The 27,084-nt window shown below is 38.9% G+C and overlaps 3 pseudogenes across 1 annotated transcript; all 3 read left to right on the forward strand.

The window, feature by feature from the left end:
• Positions 1–3,830: 3,830 nt before the first annotated feature.
• LOC149034442 (uncharacterized) lies at positions 3,831–6,696 on the forward strand (annotated as a pseudogene).
• Positions 6,697–9,803: 3,107 nt separating this feature from the next.
• On the forward strand, positions 9,804–10,204 carry LOC149034443 (uncharacterized; annotated as a pseudogene).
• A 1,756-nt stretch (positions 10,205–11,960) lies between these two features.
• Positions 11,961–27,015, forward strand: LOC149034444 (uncharacterized; annotated as a pseudogene). The gene is made up of 2 exons (XR_016182884.1): positions 11,961–15,512; positions 16,355–27,015. The product of XR_016182884.1 is annotated as an uncharacterized LOC149034444 (transcript).
• Positions 27,016–27,084: the final 69 nt, after the last annotated feature.

Raw genomic sequence — 27,084 nt, forward strand, 5'->3', positions numbered from 1 at the left:
AGATCCATCATTTTGAATTAAAGCGTTTCTTTGTTCAGTATCTAAGAGAGCACTCAAAACTGGTGGGTGATGTCTTATCCTCTGTTCCTCATTTAAGTTAAATGTTAGGAATTCTTATTAGAACATTTTCATGGCTTTGGTCAGGGAAAAAATCAGTGTGTGTAATACATGAAGTTGAAGTTGACACGATTAAGAAGGACAACTTGTACTCTGTAGTTTGTACATGTACTGTATGTTTTGTTCACCCATTTGAGGTCTTGTGATATTTATTATAGAGAACTTTTTCTTTCTTCTCTGGCCTGCTTTCTTTATGAATATGGATTACAGCAGTTACATTTGCGATCTGTGACAACTTTTTTCTTCAAGCAAAAAGTTATTTCAAGTAAGCAAAGGGAACTAATTACAGAATCTGATTTGAAAAGTTATGATATGACGATCTTAATTGATTTCACCAATATCAAATTTTAAATTTAGTAAGTCTCTGATAACTTCTTTTATATAAGAAATTCAGTATATTTTAATGATATATGTGGTTCCTCCACTACCACTACCACAGTAATGATCTACTTGCCACTGCACGCCATTGGCAATTGTTGTTAATGATTACTATTTTGGTGCATGTAGGTTTTTCAGAAATTAGGAAAACTATACCAGGGAGGGATAAGAGACCAGCATCTGCCGGTGCAGATCAGCCCCACGAGCGACTAAGGGAAGAGTTGACTAGTTATGACTACTGTGAAGGTAAATTGCTTACTCATGAAAAAAAAAGAAGTATCAATAAGGGCCAGAACTTTGCGTGCATTTCTGTCGGTGCAAATCAGCCACGCAAGCAACTCTGCGAAGAGTTTACTAATCATGACTACTGTGAAGGTAAATTGCTAACTCATGAAAAAAAATATTAATATCGGCCTGTACTTTGCGTACATTTTTTTAGGCAATCTCCTTGTTATCACCCATTTGGTTAGATTCATATTTCTGTTCATTAATGAGACATCAAGTTTACCCATTGACGTATCTTATTTTGATGACTTGATTATTTTCATGAAAAAGTTCTTTTAGTCAGTTATAGAATGATAAATTAATTGCTTGATTTCTTTATTGCATTACATAAATACCAATAATATGATTAAAATCAATTTCAGATTCATGAGCAGACTTTTTAAAAACATGTTTCAGCATGACTCATGCTATCATCAGTTTAATATTTGGAATTACTAACTTTGTCACTACGTGTTGCATGCATAGATGATTTGAAATATTTTATTTCATTTAAACTTAGCGAATTTACATTTAACGTGCGAAAACTAAGTCAACGGCTCAACACATTAAACTGATGATGGCACGAGGCATGCTTAAACATATCTTATAAAATTTTCCTTGTGAATCTGAAATTTGTTTTGAAAATTAGAGTTAGCTTTGATTAAATGTTTGAAATAAGGTTTTCATTACCTCTGCCATTCTCATGTAGAGCTAACCTTGGTACTTTCCTTCACTTTCAAGGTAATGGTAGACATTCCTTAAATAAACATGGTCAGAATCATTTTGCAGGAGCCGCCCCAACACACGGAGAACTTGTTAGTCAGAGAAGTGGTGCTCAGGGTAAGAAAGGAAACTTTAATTTAAAATGCATTGTTTTTCATAACATGAATATGATTCTTAATTTTTATAGTATCTTACGTAGCTAAAAATGGTCTATTTGTTACTTTCAAGAACCAGTTCTTTGATAGATTGATATTACGACAACTTTTCTTTCCCTTAAAAAAGTCTTTGGAAAAACTGCAAACTATTGTTGGTTGTGAAACTTTCAAAAATTGGGAACACTTTGGTTATATTCAAACAGGTAAATTTTTTACTCATGAATTACAATACAATTGAGAATACATTCCAAACCTCAAAACCACAAACTAGTAATTAACCTTACTCTTTGTATTCTAATTTTCTAATTCCTAATTGGCGTTTCCCTTGAAGCACAATAACATACATCCAATAAATATCTGTGGTGTTCTGAGGTTCACCAACATTCTTATCTCATTTCTAGTTATCAAATTATATATATATCCATGTTCACACTTCTGGAAAGTCCTTAAAGTCTGTTTTTTTGGTTCAGATCTACCTTAAATCACATAGACATCTCCACCTCCTCAGACTGAGAAGGAAAATTTGCTCATTTTTGTTAATTTATCATGTAAATATTGGTTATTTTCACTAAAACAGGTGTTATCACATGCCATATGCATGTAGTCAAAGAGTTCTTCCTGGCTATTATGAGTTTACTGATAGTAATAGTAGTTATAAAAAGCGAGTTCTGGCGCATTTCGTGTCCTCATAACTTTTACCTTGATTTCAAGGCAACTCATGAATTTTACACCTCAGAAATCAAGGTTGATGTTAACCTTGATTTCAAAGAACATTTCTGGCGCATTTTGAAAACAACCTTGATCTCAAGGCAACTCATGAATTTTACCTCAGAAATCAAGGTTGATGTTAACCTTGATTTCAAAGAACATTTCTGGCGCATTTTGAAAACAACCTTGATCTCAAGGCAACTCATGAATTTTGCCTCAAAAATCAAGGTTGATTTTAACCTTCAAACAACGGTTCTAGCGCATCGGACCGACGTCATGGCTGTCGCTCCGAAGTTCCGAAGCCTTTGCCCCAGGATAAATTCTGGTAAGGGAGTCCCACGCCTTCTCATTTTAAGTGGTGACACGTGAATAAGAAGTATCACCTTCAATGAAAGATATTTCAGCAATTTCTGACCCCTTCTCTTGGCCCCTGTTCATTGTCGTCATTGAAATGTCTTCACCTGATGGCCCTGGAGTTGAATTATAATCTGGTTGAAAAGGTGTTGTTGTATTTCCTTCATATTCATCATCATCATCATTGTCCAAAAGATGACCAGTAACTCTAAAATCAGTCATTTTAAATAAAATATCTATTATTTTAAAATTGAAGTCAGTGAAAAACCCACCCAAACTTTGAAAAAAAGACGTCAAACGCCCTCAAGGCAGACCGCGCAATCCAGAGGGTAACATTCAATCCGAATAAGGCATCTCCACTTGAGACACTTAGAGTCCCAGTTCCAAAGTTTGATGATAGAGTTGTCCTTGTGTCCGGATCTCTTTCACTCATCTTTGACTTAAAAGTTAGTGGCCACGGAAGCAATTATCTCGCGAACACTGTCTCGAGAGATCTTGTTGACAGGTTGAAAGTGAAATTCGCAGGAGAAGTCATGCAGGACACCGATGGTTATGATCTATTCAAGCTCTGTAAGCACCTCCTCCTGACTGACTATGAGAGGGCAAGCATGTTCAGAGAAGGCATTCAGTCTGTTGAGTTTCGAAGATTAGATGCAATACTGAATATAAGAAGAAGTCAGGAGTTGACAAGGAGAATAAACTCAACGATATTTATCAGAACAAATATAGGATTCCATTGGATCATGAGTCTTCCTCCCAAGAGCTCTTTCTGATGACCTTCTTTTCGAGCTCAATGTTGTGATAGGATCTGACGAGACACAGCTCGCCTATGAATTGACTAACGTCCAGCTTGAGTATGAAGTCATTCACAGTCAAGAGCTCGCTGATACACGAATGGGAAGAGATTCGTGTACAAACACATCTCATCTCAAGACAATCTCAGTAGATAGGGGATCAGATACGATCATCAATGAGAGCATCAATGTTCCAAGGAGGTCAATGGAGGGACTTCTTCTTTTTTACGAGCCATATGCCGCTGGTGCGAGAGACAGTGAGAAGACATTCAATCCCGACATCACTGAAGTGAAGATGATTATCGATGGAATCCCAAATAAGGTTTACAGCTAAGGAATGGAGACAAGAGATATTTGGAAAGAGATCTTTAAAAGATTTGGAAAGGAAGACAGCGCGATGAATACGACAGACTTTTATGCCGGAGACAGATTCGCTCTTTTCATCAATCTCAGGAGTATGAAAGACAAAGATCTTCATGGAAGCGGATTAAAATTGGTGAATACGAAAGAAGGAGCTCAACTCGCAATTAACAGAAAGGCATTGGGCTCAGGGAATGTGAAATGTCACATCTTCATCCTCTCGGATGCTCAGCTCAATATTATCAACAGAGAGCTTGCAAGCGTGACCTATTAATGAGATAGGCCATCATCACACCTGGGCAAAAACGTTTTTCAAATAGGTTAAAAAAGGCTCAAATGAAATTTTTCTTTCTCAGTTCATACCTTATGTTCTTTAAGATTCTGAACGTCATATTTTATTCTTATGAGAGTCACTCCATATATTTCACACTTGTAATTCTTCATCTCATCTCTCCTCCGACCTTCAAATTCCTTGTATGTTTGATAAAATAGGTTGGGATATTCATGGTGTTGAATCCCGTCGTATTCAAACGCTAATTTCAGTGTATCACAAAATCCATCTCATTCAAACAAAAATCCTGTCCGATGATTCATAAGCCACGAGGGTCTAACATTAGGAAATTTCTTATCGAAAATATTCTCAAAGATTTCACGACACCTTTCTTCGTTAAAAATTTTTTGTCCTTTATTTTTTAATTTCTCTCACCCAGAATTTCTTTATCCGATTTCCTCCTGATGAAAGGCCTCTCATAATCAATGACTTATTTAATAGTGGAAGAATTTGATGTTCCACAATCTTCTACCACCTCCATTATTGTGTCATATGTTTTTCATAACCCCGTTTCATCGCTCACTTCGACCTTCCGTCTCTTGTGCAAGGGACGATAGCTGAGCATCGCTTTTAATTCTCTGCTTGGGATCTTGTTTCTGTATTTTATTCCGCAGCCTTTAGCAACTTCCCTGATTTCTTTTGCGCCTATTGGAATTAAATTTGTTTCCATTTTGATAATATGTACGAAGCCTTTAAAAATATTTGTTTTTATGTAGTTTAAAAAAATGGAAAACAAAAAAGTTCCAGAAATAAGACCTGAGGCAAAACGGCTGGGATTAAAAAAATATTCATGATTGAGAAAGCAGGATTTGATTGAGTTGATCAGCTCCGGTAGCCAAATTTTTGACCACCCAGTTCTAGAAATTGATGCTACACTCCTAACACCAAAAAGATATGTGCTGCGTAACAGCCCCAGCTCGAAAAGCTTCCCTGTCAGGCCTCAAGTTTAAGTAAATGAATAGACAAGAAGCGAAATCAGGGAAATCGAGGAGATACTGGGATTGAGAAACAGACCGGAAGGAAATCGAAAAGTAAACCAAAAATTAAAGTATCCAGTCTAGAAGAAGTAGAACGAGTAAGAAAAATCAGTGAAATCAAAGATAGTAATAGAAAAAGCACTCAACTCAGAATTAGTAAAAAAGCCAGCGCATTGAGGGGTTTCGCAAGGTACTTTAGAATTGAGGGTATTGCAAGTTTCGGACCTAAAGAATCTAAGCAAAGAGCAAAACCTGAAGTCTTGAAGTTAATGAGAGAGAGAATCGAAGGACACGAGTCATGATTATTTTGAATTGTGAGATGGTTAGAAAAGAAGTATTCGATGAGAATGTAGGCCTTCAGCCGGGGATTGGAGAGACTGAACCTCTGAATCCTCATTTCCAGAGCTAAGTAATCTTAAACCTTGAAGCAACTGACGAATCTGAAGAATTTGGCACTTCAATGGACACCATTCAAGAAAGAATTCAGAATTTTAATCAAAGAGGAAGCAACTGAAGAGTGACATCTCTTGACATCCATCTGGTGGAATACAGACCGTTGAATGGCAGCTCTTGCATCGAACTCCCACAATTCATCAAAAGTAAGAAAGCAGTCTTGAACATTAAAAAAGCGGATAATCAGTGTTTTAAGTGGTGCCTTACAAGAGTGCATAAAACGGTTGAGAAAGACCCTTAAAGAATAACAATGATTCTCAGAACACAATTTGAGAAGCTCGACTGGAGTGGTATTAGCTTCCCTATGAAGCTGACTGATGAGCAAGTTTGAAAAGCAGAGTGAAAACATTGCAGTAAACGTGCTAGCTTACAGCGAGGCCTCAATTTATCCATTGAGGATCAGCAAAGAGGAAAATAGGAAGCATGTCATAAACCTTCTTCTGTTAGACACCACGCGGTCCGGCCAAAAGAAGCACTACTGCCTGATAAACAACATGAGAAGGCTACTATCGAATCAAGTCTCAAAGGATAAGAAACGAAAAGAGTTTTGCCTCAGGTGTCTGAGCCACTTCTCAAGTAAAGAAAAGCTTGCACTCCATGAAGAGTATTGCTCAAGAAATGATGCAGTCAGGATCGAGATGCCAGATGAGGGTAGAATGCTTAAATTCAAGAATCGTAACCACTCAATGGGAGTACCCTTCGTGGTTTATGCTGACTTTGAGGCTTGTAATAAATCAATAAGTGGTTGTTAGCCGATCAGTGATGATAGTTTCAGAAATAAATATCAGAGGCACGAGCCATGTGGGTTCTGCTATCAAATCGTTGGCTTCGATGATAGGCTTTGTTCTCAAGAGCCAGTCATCTATAGAGCAAAGAGTGAAGATGAAGATGTTGCTTAGATCTTTGTTGAAATGCTCGAGGAGAACATCAAGAATATTCATAAGGAATTCGATTTTTCAAAGAAGATGATCTTCACAGATGAAGATAGGCGTGAGTTCAAAGAAGCAACACACTGCCGGATTTGCAAGCGTTCATTTGACCATGCAACCGACAATTTAAGAAGCCAAAGTTCACAACTGTGATATTCCACAATTTAGCGAACTATGACTCTCATCTATTCGTTAAGAATCTTTCTTAGTAAAAGCGAGGGAAGCATCAAATGTATTCCAAATAATGAAGAAAAGTACCTTAGCTTCAGCAAAGATGTCGTTGTTGGCTCTTACATCAACAAGGAAGGGCCTAGAGAAGTTAAAGTCAGGAATGAGCTTCGCTCTATTGACAGCTTCAAGTTCATGGCTTCTTTCCTTGGGAAATTGGTAAGTAATTTGATTCATGAAAGCCGAGGACTGGGTCTCAAAGAGACTAAGCTGAAGGAAACTTAGAGGGTCTTCATGAACAAAATCGAGTGGGTCTCGCGGAAAGGTGTGCATCCATACGACTACATAAGCAGCATTGAAAAGTTCAATGAAGCAGAACTACCTCCCGAAGAAGAGTTCTATTCAAAGCTGAACAACAGCGATATTTCACATGAAGACTATGAGTATGCACGGAAGGTCTGGAAAGAGTTCAAAATGAATACTATGGGAGATTACCATGACCTTTATCTCAAGACAGACGTTCTCCTGCTTGCAGATGAGTTTGAAGAGTTTAGAAATGTTTGCGTTGAGAATTATAAGCTCGACCCAGCTTGGTATTTCACTGCATCTGGATTGGCTTGGGCGACTGCCTCTAAGGAGACTGATGAACAGCTTGAATTACCCACTGATGTTCACATGTTGTTGATGATTGGAAAAGGAATTCGGGGAGGTGTTTCAATGATATCAGATCACTTTGGATGGGCAAACAACAAATACATGAGTGAAGCGTATGATGAAATAAAGCCAACGAAATGCATCACCTATCTCGATGCAACCAATCTTTATGGATGGGTAATGTGCCAGCCTCTTCTTGTTAGAAGCTTCAAGTGGATGGCTGACTTTGAAAACTGGCGAGAACTTCCTTGTATTCTTGAAGTGGATCTTGAGTATCCAAGAGAGCTACACCATCTTCACAACGACTATCCACTTGCTCTTGAGAGTCTTACTATCAGTAAGGTAGAAAAACTGATTCCAAATCTGTATGATAGGGAGAGATATATCGTTCATCACAAGACACTCAAACAATATCTCGACTCGGTTTGGGGATCAAGAAGATTCATAGGGGTATAAGTCTCGAGGGAGACATACGTTCAAATGCAAAGAATGAGTTCGAGAAGGATTTCTTCAAGTTGATGAACAACTCTGTCTTCGGAAAAACCATGGAAAATATCAGGAATCATGTGGATGTGAGATTAGTCAATGATAGAAAGAAAGCATTGAAACTTGCAGCAAAACCAGACTTCAAGCATTTCACGATATTCGATGAAAACCTCATTGCAGTCCACATGAAGCGAACTAAGCTGGTTTTGATAAGCCAGTCTATTGTGGAATGAGCATTCTCGATAGCAGCAAGACTCTGATGTATGACTTCCACTATAACTACATCAAGAAGAAGTACGGAGATCGTGTGAAGCTTCTCTTCACAGACACTGACAGTCTTGCTTATGAGATTGCAACTGAAGACTTCTATTTCATTGATCTTGAACTTCCACAAAAATATTTCTACTGCTTGAATAAAATGGATATGAAAAAAGACGCTGTTAATGATGTTCTAAACATTCTCGAGGTTGAACCAGAAAGTGATTCCGAACATCGAGAGCAACTAGCTGTTCTCGTTGCAAGTGAACAAGCGAAGGAAATGATTGGTGTATCTCTGACCCAGGATCAAGTCACGAGGCTTTCTGAACAAGATATTGAGAAGTATTTCAAGAGATATGAAGCTTCTTTTCTTAAAAGACTTGCGATGCAACGGTTGATACATTTCTTCAGCTCTTATGTAAAGCATTGGCTCATTTTCTCCCCGTTGATGAAGGAAAACTTCTGAAAGACTTGAATGATAACTCCATGGTAAAGAGAGAACTCGTAATGATTGCCGGTGGATTGAGTCTTAAGTATGGAAGGTACATAGCAGTCGCGAGTGCTGCTCTTCTCACTGCCAAAATGTTGAAGTCGCCTTGATAAATGATAAGGAAAAGGAAAGTACTTGTGAAGAAACTAAATATTATGAACTTATCTGTGACTCTGAATAAGGACTTGTGTTATTACTTGAATAAAAACTAAAAATTGTATATCAACAAATAAAATGGATAATAAAGAACCTAAGACTGAAGAAGCACCGGTTAGCCCTGAAGGGCCAGGCCTTGTAGAGGCTCAGCCTTCGACCGGGCTGCAAAGCACTTCAAAGGTGACTTCAAATGATGAAAATAAGACGAAACCAGATCAAGACCCAGGACGTGTCGCAGATGGCAAAAAGCTTGCTGAAGACAGCAGAAGAGTGAGAGAGGAAAGAAGAAGAAAGGAGGTTCAAAGCAATCCAAATATCGTGGCCTTAAAGGGGCAAGCCCCGAGGGGGCAGGCACCACAGGTGTAGGATTACAACCAGAACCATCATCATTCTCAATCACTCAAATTCTTTCGGAAGCAAGTGTCGTTCTCTCACTGGCTGGTCTGTACTATAAAAGAAAAGAGTTGATGGCATTCGTGAATAAACCAAAACCAGCACAGCGAAGTGAAGCGACGCAAAATAAACAACCACAGATTACCTCTTTGAGGCTGGCCCCTTTGGGGCTTCCTGTGAGAATAAAGCCAATGGATTGATTTTTTTTGCTTATCAAAATAAAATGTCTGATAATAAGCTTGTGAAAACATTGACCAATTCAGCTACCTTGACTGGATTGGCTGCTGGAATTGGATGGGTTGCAAAGAAAGTCATCAAGGAACCGATGATTTCTGATCCGAGTTCAAATCTAATGAACTATGTGAAGTTCACTGTCGTGATCGCCGCATCAATTGCGGTAAAACAGTATCTTGAAAATCAAAAGATTTTGTTATCTTGAAAATGTTCAGCCGATTCAAAATGAATGCAATTAAGTTAGCAGCAGTCTACGCAATCATTGAGACTGTCTTAATATTCTATGTCAGTGATATAAAAGAAGATCCAAAGGACTCAGGCCTCGAAGAGGCAGAACTTTGTTAAAAGTTTCATGATGAGTACTTGTCGTCGATTTTCGAAAATAATGATGAAGATAAATAAAATGGCAATTATAGCAATAATGATTGGAGGAGCGCTTATCAATGCGACTGCCTTTGTTGTTGGAAGCTATCTCGCAGAGTATTTGAGTGGAGACCAGAATAGTGCTGAAGAAGAGAAGAAGAGGCATGATATCGCTGTGGAGAAATACCCAGCGGCCTATGAAAAGTATCAAGAAAATCCAACAAGCTCCTCGATTGGATTACAACTAATGACAGAGTCAAGGAGCAGGAAAAACAGAATTTTGTGGACACAGATTATGCTTTAAAGCTGTACAACAATGTGGCTAATCAAGAGCTTGATCTGAGGGAACCAAAACATTCCGACTTCTACAAGCCAAGTTTTCAACAGAAGCAAGGTGAAATGATCTACGTCGGAGAAACGGCTTTGGCTTCGGGATTGACTGCCATTCGTTTCTTGTAGACACAAAATTAAAAGGAAAGAAAACTTTCAAGAATCTACTTCAGCCCTAAAGGCTTTGGAAGGGATTGCCAGCAGTGAAGAAGTTGGCTCAAGAAGCCGGAGTTTCTGAGGACGTTGCAAAGCTTTGGCTGATAAAGCAAACCATCTGGTAGATTTATTTGCCTTCCCCAAAGCATATCCCAAGACCAATATTTGATGCTGAATCTCCAAATGCAGTTTATCAAGCTGATCTTCTTTTCCTTCCTCATGACAGACTCCCGAGAGGTAAGAAAGTCTACAAGTACGCATTGACAGTTGTTGATGTTGCAAGCAGATTCAAGGCTGCTGAACCTCTCACCTCAAAGGATTCCTCTGAGGTCTCAAAGGCTTTTCAGACAATCTATAAGCGTGGACCACTGGAATGGCCAAAAGTTCTTCAGGTTGATCCTGGGCGTGAACTCATAGGTGATATCACAAGAGAAATGGCAAAGCACGATGTGAGGATAAGAAGAGGGAATGTGAACGTTCACAGGGATCAAGGAATTGTCAAGCGATTCAATCGAACTTTGGGAGAACGCCTCTTCACCTTCCAATACAGTTTAGAGATGAACTTCAAAGAGGTGAAGAGATCAACCGAATGGGCAAAGAGGCTTCCAGAAGTTATATTGGCTTTGAATAGTGAAGCAACAAGATTAGATGGAAAGAAACCGGTGGATGCAATCAAAGAGGAGGTGGTTGACGCCAAGAGTTCAACGACCAGTTGGCCGGAAGGAAAAGAGACTCGACTTTTCAAAGAATGTAAGATATTTCTGTGCCGCTGGTGAGCTGCAAGGTGGTCAAAGAAGAGCCACATATCCAATCTGGTCTCTATAGGTCTACAATACCGAAAAATCATTCATGTATAAAGGCGAGCCTATTATATACTATCTGAAAGATGGACCAAAGCGTGGTTTCGTCTGAGAAGAGCTTCAGATTGTTCCTCCTGGAGCTGAGCTACCTCTTGAAGGAATTCGTTGATTTGAAAATAATTGAATTAACACCCCCATCGTTAAAGAGAAAAATATTTACACCCTCTTCAGAACTCGCGAGTGAGACATTGCGCAAAATTCAAGTTGCCTTGAAATCGAGGCTGTTTTCAAAATGCGCTAGAACTGTTTTTTTAAATCAAGGTTGACTTGAAATCAAGGTAAATTTCATGAGTTGCCTTGAAATCAAGGTTGTTTTCAAAATTCGCCAGAACTGTTCTTTGAAGGTTAAAATCAACCTTGATTTTTGAGGTAAAATTCATGAGTTGCCTTGAAATCAAGGTTGTTTTCAAAATGCGCTAGAACTTTTTTTTTAAAATCAAGGTTGACTTGAAATCAAGGTAAAATTCATGAGTTACCTTGAAATCAAGGTTGTTTCCAAAATGCGCCAGAACTGTTCTTTGCAGGTTAAAATCAACCTTGATTTTTGAGGTAAAATTCATGAGTTGTCTTGAAATCAAGATTGTTTTCAAAATGCACCAGAACTGTTCTTTGAAGGTTAAAATCAACCTAGATTTTTGAGGTAAAATTCATGAATTGCCTTGAAATCAAGGTTGTTTTCAAAATGCGCCAGAAATGTTCTTTGAAATTAAAGTTAATATCAACCTTGATTTCTGAGGTGAAATTCATGAGTTGCCTTGAAATCAAGGTAAAATTTATGAGAACGCGAAATGCGCCAGAACCCATTTTTTATAACTACTGCAATCTTTAAGAGTCAGAGAAGTTAACTAATTTTGTTTTGGTCAGTTTTGTGTAGACCACGAACTTGCTGTGTTGAGAAGAATACTCAGTGCTGAGTACAACAGACAGTCTCTTCCGCAACCGCTCTTTTCGCTGAACACAATCAAGCTTGCCCTTGAGGATGTCTATACAGGACTGTCAATCATTTCAAGGAGAAAAACCGACTTCGTGTTGGAAGGTAGTGAAGTGGACATGTTTAACTTCTTCAGAACTCTCAATAAAGGTGAGGATGCCATGATTCTTGTTGAGGGAAGCCCTGGGATTGGAAAGACAACTTTTTGCCTCAAAATCTGTCACGACTGGGCAAACGGAATAGTCCCAAATGAAGTGTCTTTCCCATTATTTGAACTTGTGCTGTGCTAAAATGCAGAGACATTCATGGAGATGTAACAGAAGCTATTGTTGATCAGCTCCTACCTGAACGTATGAACCAAAATGATACGAAAAATGTAGTACATTATATCAAGGATATTCATAACCAGGAAAAAAGTCTGATAATTTATGATGGCCTGGATGAGCTTCCTAAAACAGTGGAAAGTTATGTGGACAAGTTACCTCACAAGCGAATTTTACCATTTTGCCATGTCTTGGCTTCCTCTCGCCAAGAGGAAGGAATTGTAAAGCGGCAGAATGTGGAATTTGATGTTATTTTGCAAATCAAAGGGTTTACAGAATCAAATTCTTATAATTACATCAGGAAGTACTTCAGACATTTGGTCAAGATCATGAACCAAAGGGAGAACGACTTATTCAGGCAATTCAGGAAAATTCCTATCTACATGAACTCCCAGGCAATCCATTAAATGTTCTTCTCCTCTGTGTTGTGTTTGAATATCATGAAGGAAATCTACCATCTTGCCGCACTGACCTTTATAAGATAATTGTCCTTTACCTTTTACGGAGGTATTGTGCCAGGCACAATCTTGAGGTCGCTGCTGGTGCTGCTAGTGATGCAGGTGATGCTGGTGACAAAGCTCTAATAAGCCACTTTGAGGACAGTTTGCTTGTTCTTGGAGAGTTAGTTTGGAGATGCTTGAAAGAAGATCGATTTTATTTTCATGAAGAAGAGTTGGTAGAATTTGAATCTACACATGGGTCTTGCAGCTCGCACACTTGGTTTTGTGTTCAAGGAAGTCAGCTTAAGGAAGATTAGCCCACAGCATGGATATTTCTTCCTTCACAAGACATTTCAAGAGTATCTGGCTGCATTTTATCTGATAAATAGGCTATTGAAACAAAAGATTGATTTATCTGAGTTGCATTTGGACTTTTACTGGGATTTGACATGGAGGTACAGACAAGTGTTCATCTTTATGTCAGGTATTCTGGGTGAGGAAGCTGGTCTTCTTTTTAAACAGATTGGCAAGAAGCTCAAGAATGGAAACTGGGACTGGCACGAGCGCTTTAAGAGAGAGGCCACTTTCTTTCATGTTTGTTTCAGTGAGGGTAGAAATTATAAACAAGTAGCTATGGTTCTTTGTTCCTTTATTCCGTTTCCACAAACCATAGCCATTGACTTATCAAATGAGGAAAGGTCAACAGAGTTGTTCATTATTTTGAACTCCTGCACAAGTTTTTCACAGTTACAGCTTCCCGTTCATCTAGCAATAATACGTTTAAATGATGAAGTTTATGCCAATCTAGATGATGACCTACTAGCTTATTTCATGGCATCCAACACATGGCTACAAACACTTTGCTTTTCTGTGAGGGTTATAAGAGAGAAGACTACAACTCTTCTGTGCAAAGTACTCAAAGTGGTGTCAACTGCATATTCCTTTACTCTCGAGACAACTGGTTGCATTTCCTCAGATGAAGTTGTTGCTATCAAACTGCCTTGTGAGATTTGAAAGGATTATATCGCCATACTTGACAAGGGAATATCTGCAGATACGCCACTGACATCCGTTGTACTCAAGATTTTTGGTTCATGGACGGAAACTGAAGCAGAACTTTTAAAAAAGATTTTATTGAACAGATTGCTTACATCCCTTAGCCTTGCTTTTGTTGACGATACGCATGATTCTGTTGCAACTTCTGTTAGTGAAGGACTTATAGCGAATTCTTCTCTGAAGTCCCTTGCACAAATTTTCGGTGGAAAACTCAGCTACATTGGTTTGAGTTTGTTTAAAGAAGGCTTTCTAGGAAACAGGTCTTTGGAGTCTCTGCAATTAAAAGTGTTTGGTGAGCTTCCAACAAATTGGGCGAATATTTGCTGGACTCTACAGTCTGCCATAAAGTCAACCATGTCCTTAACAGTGTATCCAAATGTTACTGGCATGGTTGGAAATATTCACAGGTAGTTTTTCTTTTCCCTGTTCTGAAAGAAAACCTTTTAGCTTCAAAACTACATTCAGTAACTGTCAACATGTGGGGAGAGTTAGATTGCGATGGACCAACTGTCCTCCGTAAACTCCTAAAAGCTTCATCGGTTTCATGTATCAATTTGAATTTGAACGGAAGAATAAGTGATAGCGATGCTGACTGTCTTGTCAGGCATTTTAACAAACTAAAAACCCTGTCTAACTTGAGTATTGATATTCGAGGGGAGCTGATGGGAGACGGAAAGAACGCTCTTCAGAGGCTATCGTGCAACCAGATATACTCATTTGCATGTAATGTTCATTTCTCTAATTCAGGCAACAAGATTTGCAGAGACATTTGTTTATCTGGAGATGATTCTCCATCACTTACACCGGTATTTACCAAAGTTAAGAATGGTTGCGTAACAAAGCTCAGTGTGAGCATAAACAACCCTGGCAGCATCAGTGAAGACTGGAAATGCAAGCTCTCTGAGGGTTTGGCAGGAAGTGAAAGTTTAACTACATTGAACCTTGTATTCAATAACATTTACTCTATTGAAAACATAGATGCTCTGTGGGATGCTGTGAGAGAAAATGCCACATTAACAACGCTGAACCTTACATTCAACAATAACAGTGAAATGAGAGGAGACTTGACACTTGATATGGGTGATGGTTTGGCGAAAAACACGTCATTAACTACGATGAGCCTTACAGTCAGCAATTACGGTGAAATTATACAGGGCTTGACACTTGATATGGGTGATGGTTTTGCGGGAAAACATGTCATTAACTAAGTAGAGCCTTACAGTCAACATTACAGTTTCATAGGAGTAGACTGGGCACGGAGTCTGGATGATGCTTTGGCAAAAAACACGTCATTAACTACGTTGAGCCTTACAGTCAACAATTATAGATACATGATTGTAGACTGGGTACAGGGTCTGGGTGGTGGATTGGCGAAAAACACGTCATCAACTACGCTGAGCCTTAAAGTTAACAATCAGTGAATGAGTGGATAGTGGGCACATAGTCTCAAAGGTCTGGAGAAAAACAGGTCATTAACTACGCTGAGCCTTACAGTCAACGACTTCTGCGACATAACAGGATACTGGACTTTTGATGTGAATAACGGTTTGGCGGAAGACACGTCATTAACTTCACTGAGCCTTACAGTCAACAATTACAGTTACGTGAGTGGTGAATGGGCACATGGTCCGTGTTATGGTTTGGCAAAAAACACGTCATTAACTACACTGTGTAGGTAGTTTATTTCATTTTGATAAATTAGCGGAAAGAGTTCATTTCAATGGCACTGTACACGTAGAGACGTAGAGTCACCCCACAATTCTGAATATCATTTATAGGCAAAATAAACTTGAGTTTAGAGGTCTAACATGTTTCCTGAAAGAAGGAACTTTGCACAAGCCCCTTCTTCGTGACAAATACTGTTGAGCACTCCCAAATATGGGTCCGACCATTCTTATTGGATAGTAGATATCTGTCAAAATCAAAATGTTTGACTACAAAGCCTGGAAAAAAGAAGAAAAAGGACTGTGGAGCTTTTACTGCCTATACTTTGTTTTTCATTAAATCTAGACAATTTTTTAGGATTAAAAAGCGAGAAAAATTGAACCGATACTGCATCTATTTGATAGGCAGTGGTAATTAGCATCAGAAAAGATACACGTAGGCTATGTGTGCCATGCATACTTCATTTCATTTTGCTGATTTGATAAAATAGGAAACGCCCGGACCTTTCACAGCCAAGTGGCTGTACAATTCAATTAGAGGAGAGACTTTGAGAAAGACTTTCTTGTCTTAATTGACTCCTCTTTCAGAAAGAAAGGTGTAATCGTTACTACCATTTACTAATGTCTTGTTACATGCACTTAGGTATCTGGTGAATGTTATGTGCTAGATTGAAACTCAGGTTGAAGATACACTTGTATCAATAGTGTTTGATTGTTCCTGAATTGATATTCATGATATGATCTCCGTACTCGATTTAGGTCACAAACTATAGATCGTGTTTCATTTAAGATGGTTGACAGAGAATTTTAATCGAAGGCCCTTTACATTAAATATGCTTTCTATTTCAGGTGTTAGTGTTTCGTGCAGATGAATGTTGATCAGCCTGTGAAGTCAAGAAAACCAGTAAGAAAAGAAATTTCTCAAGCATTCTGTTAAGTTACAGCTGTACATTGAAACTGCATATTTGTAGTAAGATTTACCAGGGTTACATAGAATAGTCAAGAGAATTCTGTTTCCATCTTTTGATAGATCTTTCAACGGAACAATGCAAACAAATTTTTTGACCTTTTCACTCCCAGGATCTTAGAAGAAATTCTCCTTTGTGTCTACCATAGAATTCTTGTTATGTTAGTTCAGAGAATTTGGTATTGGATCAACTAGAAGTGATGATCCAATACCAAATTAGAGGTGATAATCTCCTGATTGGTTATTCTAAGGGTTTTCACTAATTGCCTTTGTGATATTGTATTGATATTGTCAGGAGAATTTTACTTTGGTCTCCTGGGAATTGTAGGGTTAAGATAATCAACAGGTTAAAACCTTGTTTTCTTGCTACATATGATAATTGGTAAGACGTACTTTGTTAAATTTTTGTGGGGCATTCTTATCTCAGCGCAGATCTCCGGCTCCTTTTCCACATTATCACAATGTGACTGGTTGTGAAATGTAAATAATTTGATCACTTGGAAATTCGGACCTTACGTTTTTAGCTCATTCATGCTGAACGCAGTGAATGAAGTATTGTGGTAAAGCAGATGTTGACGGAAGTTGTATTCCGTGGACGGAAGTTGTATTCCGTGGACGGAAGTTATATTCCGTGGACGGAAGTTGTATTCCGTGGACGGAAGTTGCATTATGGAGCGTGAACGGAAGAAGTCTCGCATGCTACCCTCCCCACTTAGTGAAAGTCAAAATTAATTTCGATGAAGCTCAGAAACTCAAGAGGAAAGAAATGAAATTTTTCTTAGGTTTAATAAAAAGAGTAACCTCAGATCACATTTGCGAACTTCTAAAAATGCAAATTGAATCTAGAAGCTGAAATGTTCACACCTAGGGGACCCGTAGCGGGTTCATTTTAACACACGCTGTGACCACGTAGAAGAGCACGAGAGGCAGCCATATTGGTAAGCCGCGCATCTGCGTTCGTCTTCAGTTGGTACTAAGTAATCATTACTCTATCATTGTGCTTGTCCTCGGGAGCTCTTCAACATGCAGTCCACACATTAATCATAGCGGCCAAGATAGTCTCACTAACATTTTTTTCCAGCTCCAATATTTCAGTCCGGACTGGAAGCTGGCTCGAAAAAAACAGTAATACCAATCCTGTCCGTACAAAATGTAGACTGCAGACCGGGTATAAAACGTAGACTAGGTACAAAATTCTGACTGCAGACCGGGTACAAAATGCAGACTGAGAATTTATACTAATTTTTCGTCTGATACGTGATAACATGTCATCTTACAACTTACCGAGCGTCACGCAATCGCTTTTCCGCGATCATCTTTCACGATTATTTGCCTGTTTCTTGATCACAATCGCTCTTAATATAATTTCAAGCCTTCATATAGTCTTCATATGGGCTGGTGTGATGTCTGTACAGAATTAACTAACTTGATAAAAGTAGATGTAGATGCAGTTGAGATGTCATTATTGATTATTTAACACGCGCAATATTCGAGAAACAACTGACAACTTTGCACGTGGTCCATACGTTTCATCTTTTTAACCGATATGTGTTCATTTTGTTGACAAAATTGCGGACCAAGACCATAGCTGTTCCTTCGCCTTGATATATTTTCAACGTTCAGGGGTGTACACACACTGATTTTCACATAAGCGCGTTACATTGTTCTTGGCTTACATGAGGAACCGGCGAATTTTTGTAGGGAAAAGCGAAGCATTGCTTTCGTGACTGGCCATTTGGTTACTTTTCTGGTGGTTTTATCTCTCATCTGTTTCGTGACTACGCAAATATTAATGTGTGAAAATCAGACCATATGAAGGCTTGAAATTCTATTGAGGACGATTGTGGCCGCTTTGTTAAACATAGGCATGTGTAGCATGCAAGAGTGTTCTTATTTGGCTGCGTGGGTTGAGATGGGACAGTTTGTGTACTTAATGTTTTCATTTTTGTCAGCGAAAAGAGCATACATTTCAGAAAAAACCTCAATATTGTAGAAAGACAGAAAAAAAGCTTATTTTATCTGGACTCACACGGATATTATGTGATCTAGTGTATCTATTGTCTAAATACTTCTAAGTTAAAATGAAATGCATGGATGCTTAGCTTACTGTTGTCCCCTTCGCAGCCGTTGTTTGGTCTCCTCACACAACGCCCTCTATTTCTTGTTTGAGAGAGAGCGCGGCGTGACGAGACCAAATACCATTTGCGAAAGAGACTACGCTTACTGACGTTCCTCCAACAGAGAGAAAATCAAAATTATTCGTCTACAGTTAATTACTAATTCCGCGTAAGTTTACAACGAAAAGCAAACTGAAACTCAATTGTACCTCTAATAGACCGTAACCAAAGATATATTGCGATCTCCAATAAGTGATGATACACTGAACAAGAGAAAAGAATAGTACCTCAAAGAGGGCTCCTTGATTGGTTGTTGCCTATCTCGACTTTGCCCTCTGTGTGTGAAATACGTGATAAAATGCAAGTTTTTCTTACAAAGAATTTACACGAAATTGGGTAAAGGTAGCTTAAAGTTACTTTAAATCGTAGAAAAAGTCAAACGCGAGAGGATTTCGTGGAAAACTTAATATCAGTAACTTTTAGTTCCATGTAAATTTTTTTCAGTAAGGTTGGACAATGCAGTTAGAATACGTGATAAAACGCAGGTTGTTTAGAAGTAAAAGACACGTGATAGAGCGAAGTCCAATGTGGCAAAATGGAATTTGATAGGTTGAATACAATTCAAGCACGTGAAAAATTGCCAAATGTTCATGTAATGCATGATATTCGAATGCTACAATATGATTGGTGCGAGATACATACCCTAATGCGGCAATCTGATTGGTGCGAAATACATACCCCAATGCGACGATGTGATTGATGCGAGATACATACCCTAACGCGGCGATCTGATTGGTGCGAGCAACATACCACTCTATATGCTAATAGAGTTTTTCTTTTTTCATAAAAGGAAAAATAACTCAAAAAGGTATGTAAATTAACCCGATGCGCCGATGCTACGTTTGTTGAGCAATTCAATACTTGATGTGAATATATTTCGAAGAAAAAACACAAAACCCCGAGGAACAACAAAACAGGGTCGTTTTGAAGTTTACTTCATGAGGAAAACCGTCCAACACTCTGGCTAAGTTTTTGTAAGATACTGCAAATAGTCACTGATAGTTTATGGAAAAAAAAAAGCCAACCAAGTCAATTTCTCCCATAAGGGAGATGAACTTCACGGCTCATGACTGCTTATTCCATAAAGTCGGGACACTCCTTGGAGAGAATTCTTTTCATGCCTTCAAAATGAGCGTCGCAATATTTTTGTCTTATTCCTGGTCCGTCCATTTGTTCATGGGCAAGCTTGGCTACTTAGTCCGTTATTTCAAACAATTCTTGTCTAGTCGACATAGCCAGGACCTAAGGAAAGAAAAAAAAACTCTTGTTAAAGTTCCCATCAATGTCTATGAAAGGTTCCTTCTACTTTTGCTTGGTGCGCACAAATTTGATAAGGCCGTCACCCAATGGAAGCGTTGTGCTCATCTACAAAATTTCTTTCTCCATGTTGCTTAAAGTTTCCCTCACTTAGGGGGTGACTCCAGAACTTTAATCAATCATTACCTAATGTGATAGTTTTAAGTTCTTCAAAGAATTCGAACGCTATTGTCTCAGGCCTCGCACTGTCAATAGGAAGACAAAATCAAGTAATGGTATATAGGAATTCATCAGCTATGTAGTCTTCATATCCTTGCACATATAGTGCAGGTGAGAGACTAAATCATGGATCTCTACTTTTGTAATAGCAGGAATAATTCATAATAATCCGGCAAATCTCACCTGCTTCATGCATGTACGTGCTAAATAATAATTATGATCCATAGCTCTGGTAGCACTAGGAGCTACAACTAGTACCCCGTGATTACACATAAACAGTACCGACTTGTCCCCAAGCTGTTTTGCTGTGCGCATTCCCTCTTTCTCATCTACACTTGGCCCACTGTATACTAGATTGTAATCAATTTGGTTGTAAAACAGACAGGCGTTTTGGTGGTAAATTCCAAGCCTGGGATTTTTTAAGGTTCCTAAAAAGAAGCAAAGATCATCAACTAAAACGATTAAAATACGATCAAGCACATGTTCGACTACGTGGGGGAATCCTCGTCCCAACGATATTATGAGAAATCAATGACAATTTGGAAACATACCTAAAGCCGTACAGTATGGTGGATGTACGTGGAAGGCACAAACAACATCTGGTCGAGCTCTAGGAACTCCCATGTGAATTGTAAAGGCCGCTATGTCTGCTTCACCCTCTCCTCGACCACTTCACGTTTCACATTTAAGCCAACAAATGAAGAGGCTTTAACCTTTAAAACAAGCAAATATAAATTAGAATAAAAAAAAAACGATTATCACATTCAGCCTGGTACTTAGCCGATCCCGAAATATCTCAATTTCCTAGGCCTACTTTGCCTTTGCTTTAAACTCTTCTGAACCCAGAATGTGCCTCGAAATTTTATTAGAGGGGCACTCCTGGTATGAGTGAGCCAGTGGAGTCCATATGGGATGACCGACATCAACTCACCGTCTCCATTTGTCGCAGGAGCCATCATATTCAAATGATTATACACCCCTTCATGTAAGTTGTACTTCCCTAAGATGCGATAGGAAGCTGCTAGATCAACTCGGCATCGCCAATTTTCGGTTTGGGCCTCTTCAGCAAGGGGAGTTTTGGATGTTGTACTGCTCAGCCTGCATGCTGGGATAGCAGTTCTCGGATGGCGGCTGAATTCAGTGTTGAACTGATGAAGGAAGCGCTAAGGCTTAGGAAGAAATCGCAACCCTGCTGACATATTCCGTATTTCTATTCAAGCCATAAACAAAACAAACAAGATATATTGTTATACCTCCTAACCCAATTAACTAGAAAACTTTTTCTGATTGGAAGACAAGGGCATTAAGTGTTTCGGTGAAAAAAAAAAACTCGTTCTTTCCCTTGGGGCCAGTTATTAAATTTAGAGTTCCCACTAGTTTTGACAGTTAGGGGTCCTTGGGACCTCCATTTTCAAAAAGTTGGGGTCCTTTTAACTTTTTAGGGGTCCCTGCCTTTTACTAAAACTTGATTTTATAGTTTTTAACAAAGAGGCAAAAGCCAAGGCCAAGTGGTAACGAAACTAATAGAGCTTTAATTTTGGAATAAAGTGTGCTCATGTTTCTTAATACCAACAGTTCTTGCATTAGTTTACTAGTGAGAATCTCACCTTTTCTTAGTTAATAATATATGTAATAATAATAAACCAAAAATTATGTGACATACATATCAAGTCACAGTCAAGTGTCATTCTACAATTTTACTTTCTTCTTTTCTTCATTTTGTAAAATTTCTTTACTGCTCTATTACAAACACTTTCCTCATCTAAATGTTTTTCGGATGTATAGGAAATGTACATCTTTCATTCAACTGCACAGGGGGATAATCTATTTCTCAAAGCCCCATGAATTCAATTTTGTGCAGAAAACCCTCTTTCGCAAGGCACAGAAGTGAAAGGAATTGTTTGAAAAACTTGTGCTAGCGTTACAAATGATGGCAATGTAAACACCTGGCTTTGCAAGAATTTCACACAGTTCTTGAAGAGGTTTGTCCTCGTTACTATTAAGAAAGTGCTTAAACTGGATAAATGAATTTCTTGCTTCATCAGCATCAATAACACTTTCTTCTTCATATGCATCAGCATCTCTCAAGTAGTCTTTCTAGATTCTTGGTACCATGATTTCGAATTTCAGCCCCTGTGCCAGGTAATTTGGCAAGGTTGGGGATGGTATTGAAAACTTTAAGTACTTGCATATCTTTTTCAGGAAATCTCTCTTTCATTTGTGCAATGATGATGTAAACGAAATTGTCCTTGATTCCATTGAAACGTTTTTTTTTGTGCCAGATTGAAGCCTTCCACTTTGGTTCCTTTGTGTTCACAATCGTTTGTTTCCATGTTGGAAAGTAGTTCTTCCAAATGCTCACCAGGATTTTCCTTCATGTCTTTGATTGTTGACACAGTTGCTTCTGGCATTGATTGCATTTGATCAATGTTAATCATGTCCTTCTGAAAGACTTTGCTGCATTTACTGATAACACCAAGTCCATCAAGAAGGAAGCAAGTAGTTGCAATAAAAATAAAAGATTTTATTTTTTAACCATACCCCTTGCTTTGGCTGCCCCATCATTGCTGCTATATGTTGCTTCATGATCCAGAGACAATATTAACAGTGCCCACGCAGAATAAATGGCTTCCACAGCTTCATAAGTTGACAGCCACCGTACCTGGGTAGGTTTCTTGAAGCGTTTAACCTCTTGATTCATCAGGCTCTTTAATTTCTTGAGCTTGTTGCACCTAACAGCACAATATTGAAAGAAATTGTAGACGCCATTAACTATTTCTTCATAGCTAACCAGATAGGGGTAACCTTGAAAGCCCAGTGTATGACTAGGGCCAGTTTGTGAGCAACACACCAAACAGAAACTATTTTGGCATTTAGCCTTTGCAGTTGCACAGCAGAACCATTATGACAACCTGTCATGACTAAGGTGCCATTTGTTCTCAACTCAGAAAGCTTTTTCACAAGAATGTTGTTTGAATTAAGATAATTCAAAACTGCAAAATTGATTGTCTCTGCTTTACCATCCTTAACCTCAACATTAGCAGCAAATTCAATCTTAGCTTTTCCCAGAACAACTATCTTGAAAATAGAACCAACTTTTTCTGAACTGCTAATTGTCAAGACTTTCATCCAACACCAGGCCAACAAAAAAACTGTCTTTGATCCTCTTTAGGGTATCTTCCTTGCACACTTCAGAAATACAGTTCCGTAACTCAGCGGCAGTAGAGTTATGTGTTTAAATCCCATCACTTTTCTTCAGATCTGAGCAACCATTGGCGATCTGTGAATTAATCAATGCCACACATAAACAATAAATAAACAAGAAAAAAACTACGAGTGGACGACCAGTCTCTTAATTGAAATCAGTAGACTTAACTTACCTGCAAATCACTCAGTGCATTGAATTTCCTGTCAGGAATTTCCTATTTTCCCATGACAAAAGCTGTTCTTACTTGAGCCTTCAATGCTGTGCTTGACTTCTCTTGAACATGACGCACAACAGTATCGAGAGATCTTCTTTGTTTGATGTTATTCATGGCCACGATGTGGTCATTACCAGAATGATGTCGTGTCAGACTTGAGCGCTGGAAATTATTTGCTCCATGCACAAAACTTTTCGATGGTTTAGGTTGACAGCCATACGCACGAGACAAACTTTGCACTTCATTTGTTTTTCGGTCGAATCATATTTTAACCATTGAAACTCGTCCTACCATTTAGGACAAAATTTGCGTTTCTTCACTTGGGTATCATACCTCAGATCTGTATCACTTTCAGGTTTCCTCTTTCGAATATCGAATATATTGAATAAACTCTTTTGAGTAGACACGCCCTTGACCGTAACAAAATGGCGGGTCAAACGACATGCCATGATAATAGGAGTGACTTTTGGTTAGGGCCCGCCAGACCCAGTCTCCTAACTAGTCGGAACTTTGATCCTGCGTCCCAAGGACGCACATTGTCAAAAACTGTGCGTCCTTTTCATTTTTGGTGCGTATACGACGCACACCTATGCGTTCACGAAACTCCGTCAAATGCTACGTAATAACACTCGTCAAAATACAAACATAGGCATGCTATGCATGCAAGAGTTTTCAGGTGTGTGGATTAATTAAAACATTGTAAGTGATATCCACATTGTTACAAAAGGAAAGAGTATTAACGCGGAAAAGAACGAAAATGTCGAATTAACTCACACACAAGTATTTTGTGGTAGATTGTTTGTGTGGTGCGTAAACTATAACCAAAACTAAACTGTATTGGTGCGGATACCTGTTACTACAAAATGCAGACTGCAGACTGCAGAGTGAGTACAAAATGCAGACTGAGAATTTAAAGTGTTTTTTTGTCTGGTATGTGATGACATGTCGTCTTACAACTTACCGAGCGTCACGCAATCGCTTTTCCACGATCAGCTTTCACGATTATTTGTACTATTGTGGAATATTCCTGACCCGTTTCTTGATCAAAATAATTCTTGATATAATTTCAAGCCTTTATGTAGTCTTCTCGCTTTGCGCGCGAGTTGGTTGGCGTGACGTCTGTACAGATTTTACCAACTTAATAAAAGTAGATGTTGCTGTAGATGTAAATGCGATGTCACTATTGAAAATTTAACACGCGCAATATTCGAGAAACAATCGACAGCTTTGCATGTGGTTCGTATTATCATCTTTTTAAGCGGTATATGTTTATTTCGTTGACAAAAATGCGGACCTAGACCAAAACTGTTCCTTCGACTTGATAAATTTTTAACGTTAGTAGATCACATCATTTTAACGTACCTTTGTAAATCAATCATTCCAGGTAACAGAATCAAAAAAGCATGCTAACGATGGTATCTAAATTCGTCCTTGGCCAAACATAAACGACTCCACAAGATCACTTTCACCAGGCATCGGGGCGGAGGGTGAGCTGGGTGGGCATAATCAGACAGCAAATGTTGCTCTAGCAGCAAAATATTAGTAACCCTCATTTTTCACGATCATTAGCACTATCGTGAAATATTCCTTGCCCGTTTCTCGATATCTTTTATTTTAAACAAAGCAGCCATTGCAATTGGTTTTTAACAAAGCGGTTTCAATCGTTGTTAATAGAATTTCAAGCCTTCATATAGTATAATCATAAAATGAAATCAAACTTTAAATTGGGTTATATCGAAGCAATTTTATATTAGTTGTTGAAATTCGTTTTTAATAAATTTGTTTTTGGAACATTGGCTTTAAATGCCTGTGCCCAGCTTCTTTACACATCCGTGTAGCATATTGCAATTACAATAACAACACAAGGTTACCTTGAAATCCTAATTGAGAAACCGCTTAGCTACTTTAAGCTTCTCTTTTTTTCCTTTTGCCCAAGATAGACCCAGGCCGCAGTTATCACCAAGTTTTTCAGAGGCTGGCTCAAGTTCTTCGAATGCCTTGGCCCCCTGTGCGCCAACACAGTCCAATCCCTGTAATGATTTCCTCACAGAGGGAGGCCGAGCAGACATGCAGGACTCTGTAAAGAGTACTGCGTCCCACTGGTTTGAAACCCTCTTCACTGCATAGCTTCTCGTATTGCGAAATGATCTGTGCTGGAATGACACTTCGTATGGCATTCGGTATAGTCAGTTCCTCATTAGATGATAATTTCAGTTTTTTCTCGCCAAAAGGAAGGTCCTGGATGATGTGCGTGCTTGTAATGAAGTTCACGAAGTGACTCAGTTGCCCTGGTGCTACATACATCCGAGTGTACTGTTTAATCGGCACCACGGCTCCTCGACTATGAAGAAGCTGGTGGTGTCTGGCAATGTCGAATCTATAGCGTGTCAGATTGGGTATCCATTTCTTCAGCATTTTGAAGCTAATTTTGTCAACCAAAGTAGAAAGGACTTGTTGGCGAGTGCTCCAGTGGCCTGCATTGTTGTAGCATTCAGTGACGGCCTCAATAAGTATCACGTCAGCATGGTCTGTAGTGTCTTGTCGGAACTCACATGCTTTTGATGATAACAAGGCCTCCCATAGACTCTCTGTATTCTCTGGTGCAATTTCCTCGATTACGGCGTGGACGGCTTGGCGCGCTTTCTTGACGTAATAACGTTCAGTCCTTTCTTTGGTCAAATGCCACGTTGTTTTTAGCTTAGACCTGATGGGACTGATGTCTCTGCTCCATAAGGATTCATTTAGCTTGTCTTTGCTGCTATCTGAGCATATAGTCTCGCTATCAGAATCGTCCAAGCTCTCCGATGGTTTGTACACTTTGTGTTGTGTCTCTGCTGTAAAGTGGTGCATGGGTAGGTGTTGAATATGGCATTTCGTTATCTGAGTCCACCTTATGAAAAAAAGTGTTGATCAGATTATGGACGAAATACTCTTCTGATGCGCTTACGAATATCAGATAATAATAAAAACAACATTTAATGATGACAATGACAAAGTGTCAACGTGCAAACAACAGTTCAAATAAATATACCTGCAAACAAGTACTAGATCACTACAGTTACAGTGTATTGTGAGATTATCGTCCATATCAAGGCAACATGGCCAAGTGTGCGTGAGAGCGACTCCAAATCTGTCAAGGGCGTGCCATATGCTACTCCTTCCTCCATATCAGTGCTCGTGATACCCGCAACACTGGAAAATGAGCTTTCGAAAACACTCTTTCTGCAGTCTCTGCAAATGCCTGGCGGAACAAATAGAACAATTGTCACCTTCAAAAAAAATTCGCCCCGAAACGTGAAAACCAACGCTGTGTGTTTGAATAGAAATGTTTTATGTGAGTTAAAATGTAAAACTGTGAAAAGAATGACAGGGTCAGGGGAAAACAATGATCAAATTAATTGACCCATATCAAACAGATGGTTCCTCGATAGACCCAAAAAAAAAAACAAAAACAAAAACAAAAACAAATGATCAATTACTGAACTGTTGAGTGGAAGGGAAGGTGGAGTTGTGAGTTGAGGGATTTTTGTAGGATGG

Source organism: Pocillopora damicornis, chromosome 14, assembly GCF_964200805.1.
Source record: "Pocillopora damicornis chromosome 14, jaPocDami1.2, whole genome shotgun sequence".
Lineage (NCBI taxonomy): Eukaryota > Metazoa > Cnidaria > Anthozoa > Scleractinia > Pocilloporidae > Pocillopora > Pocillopora damicornis.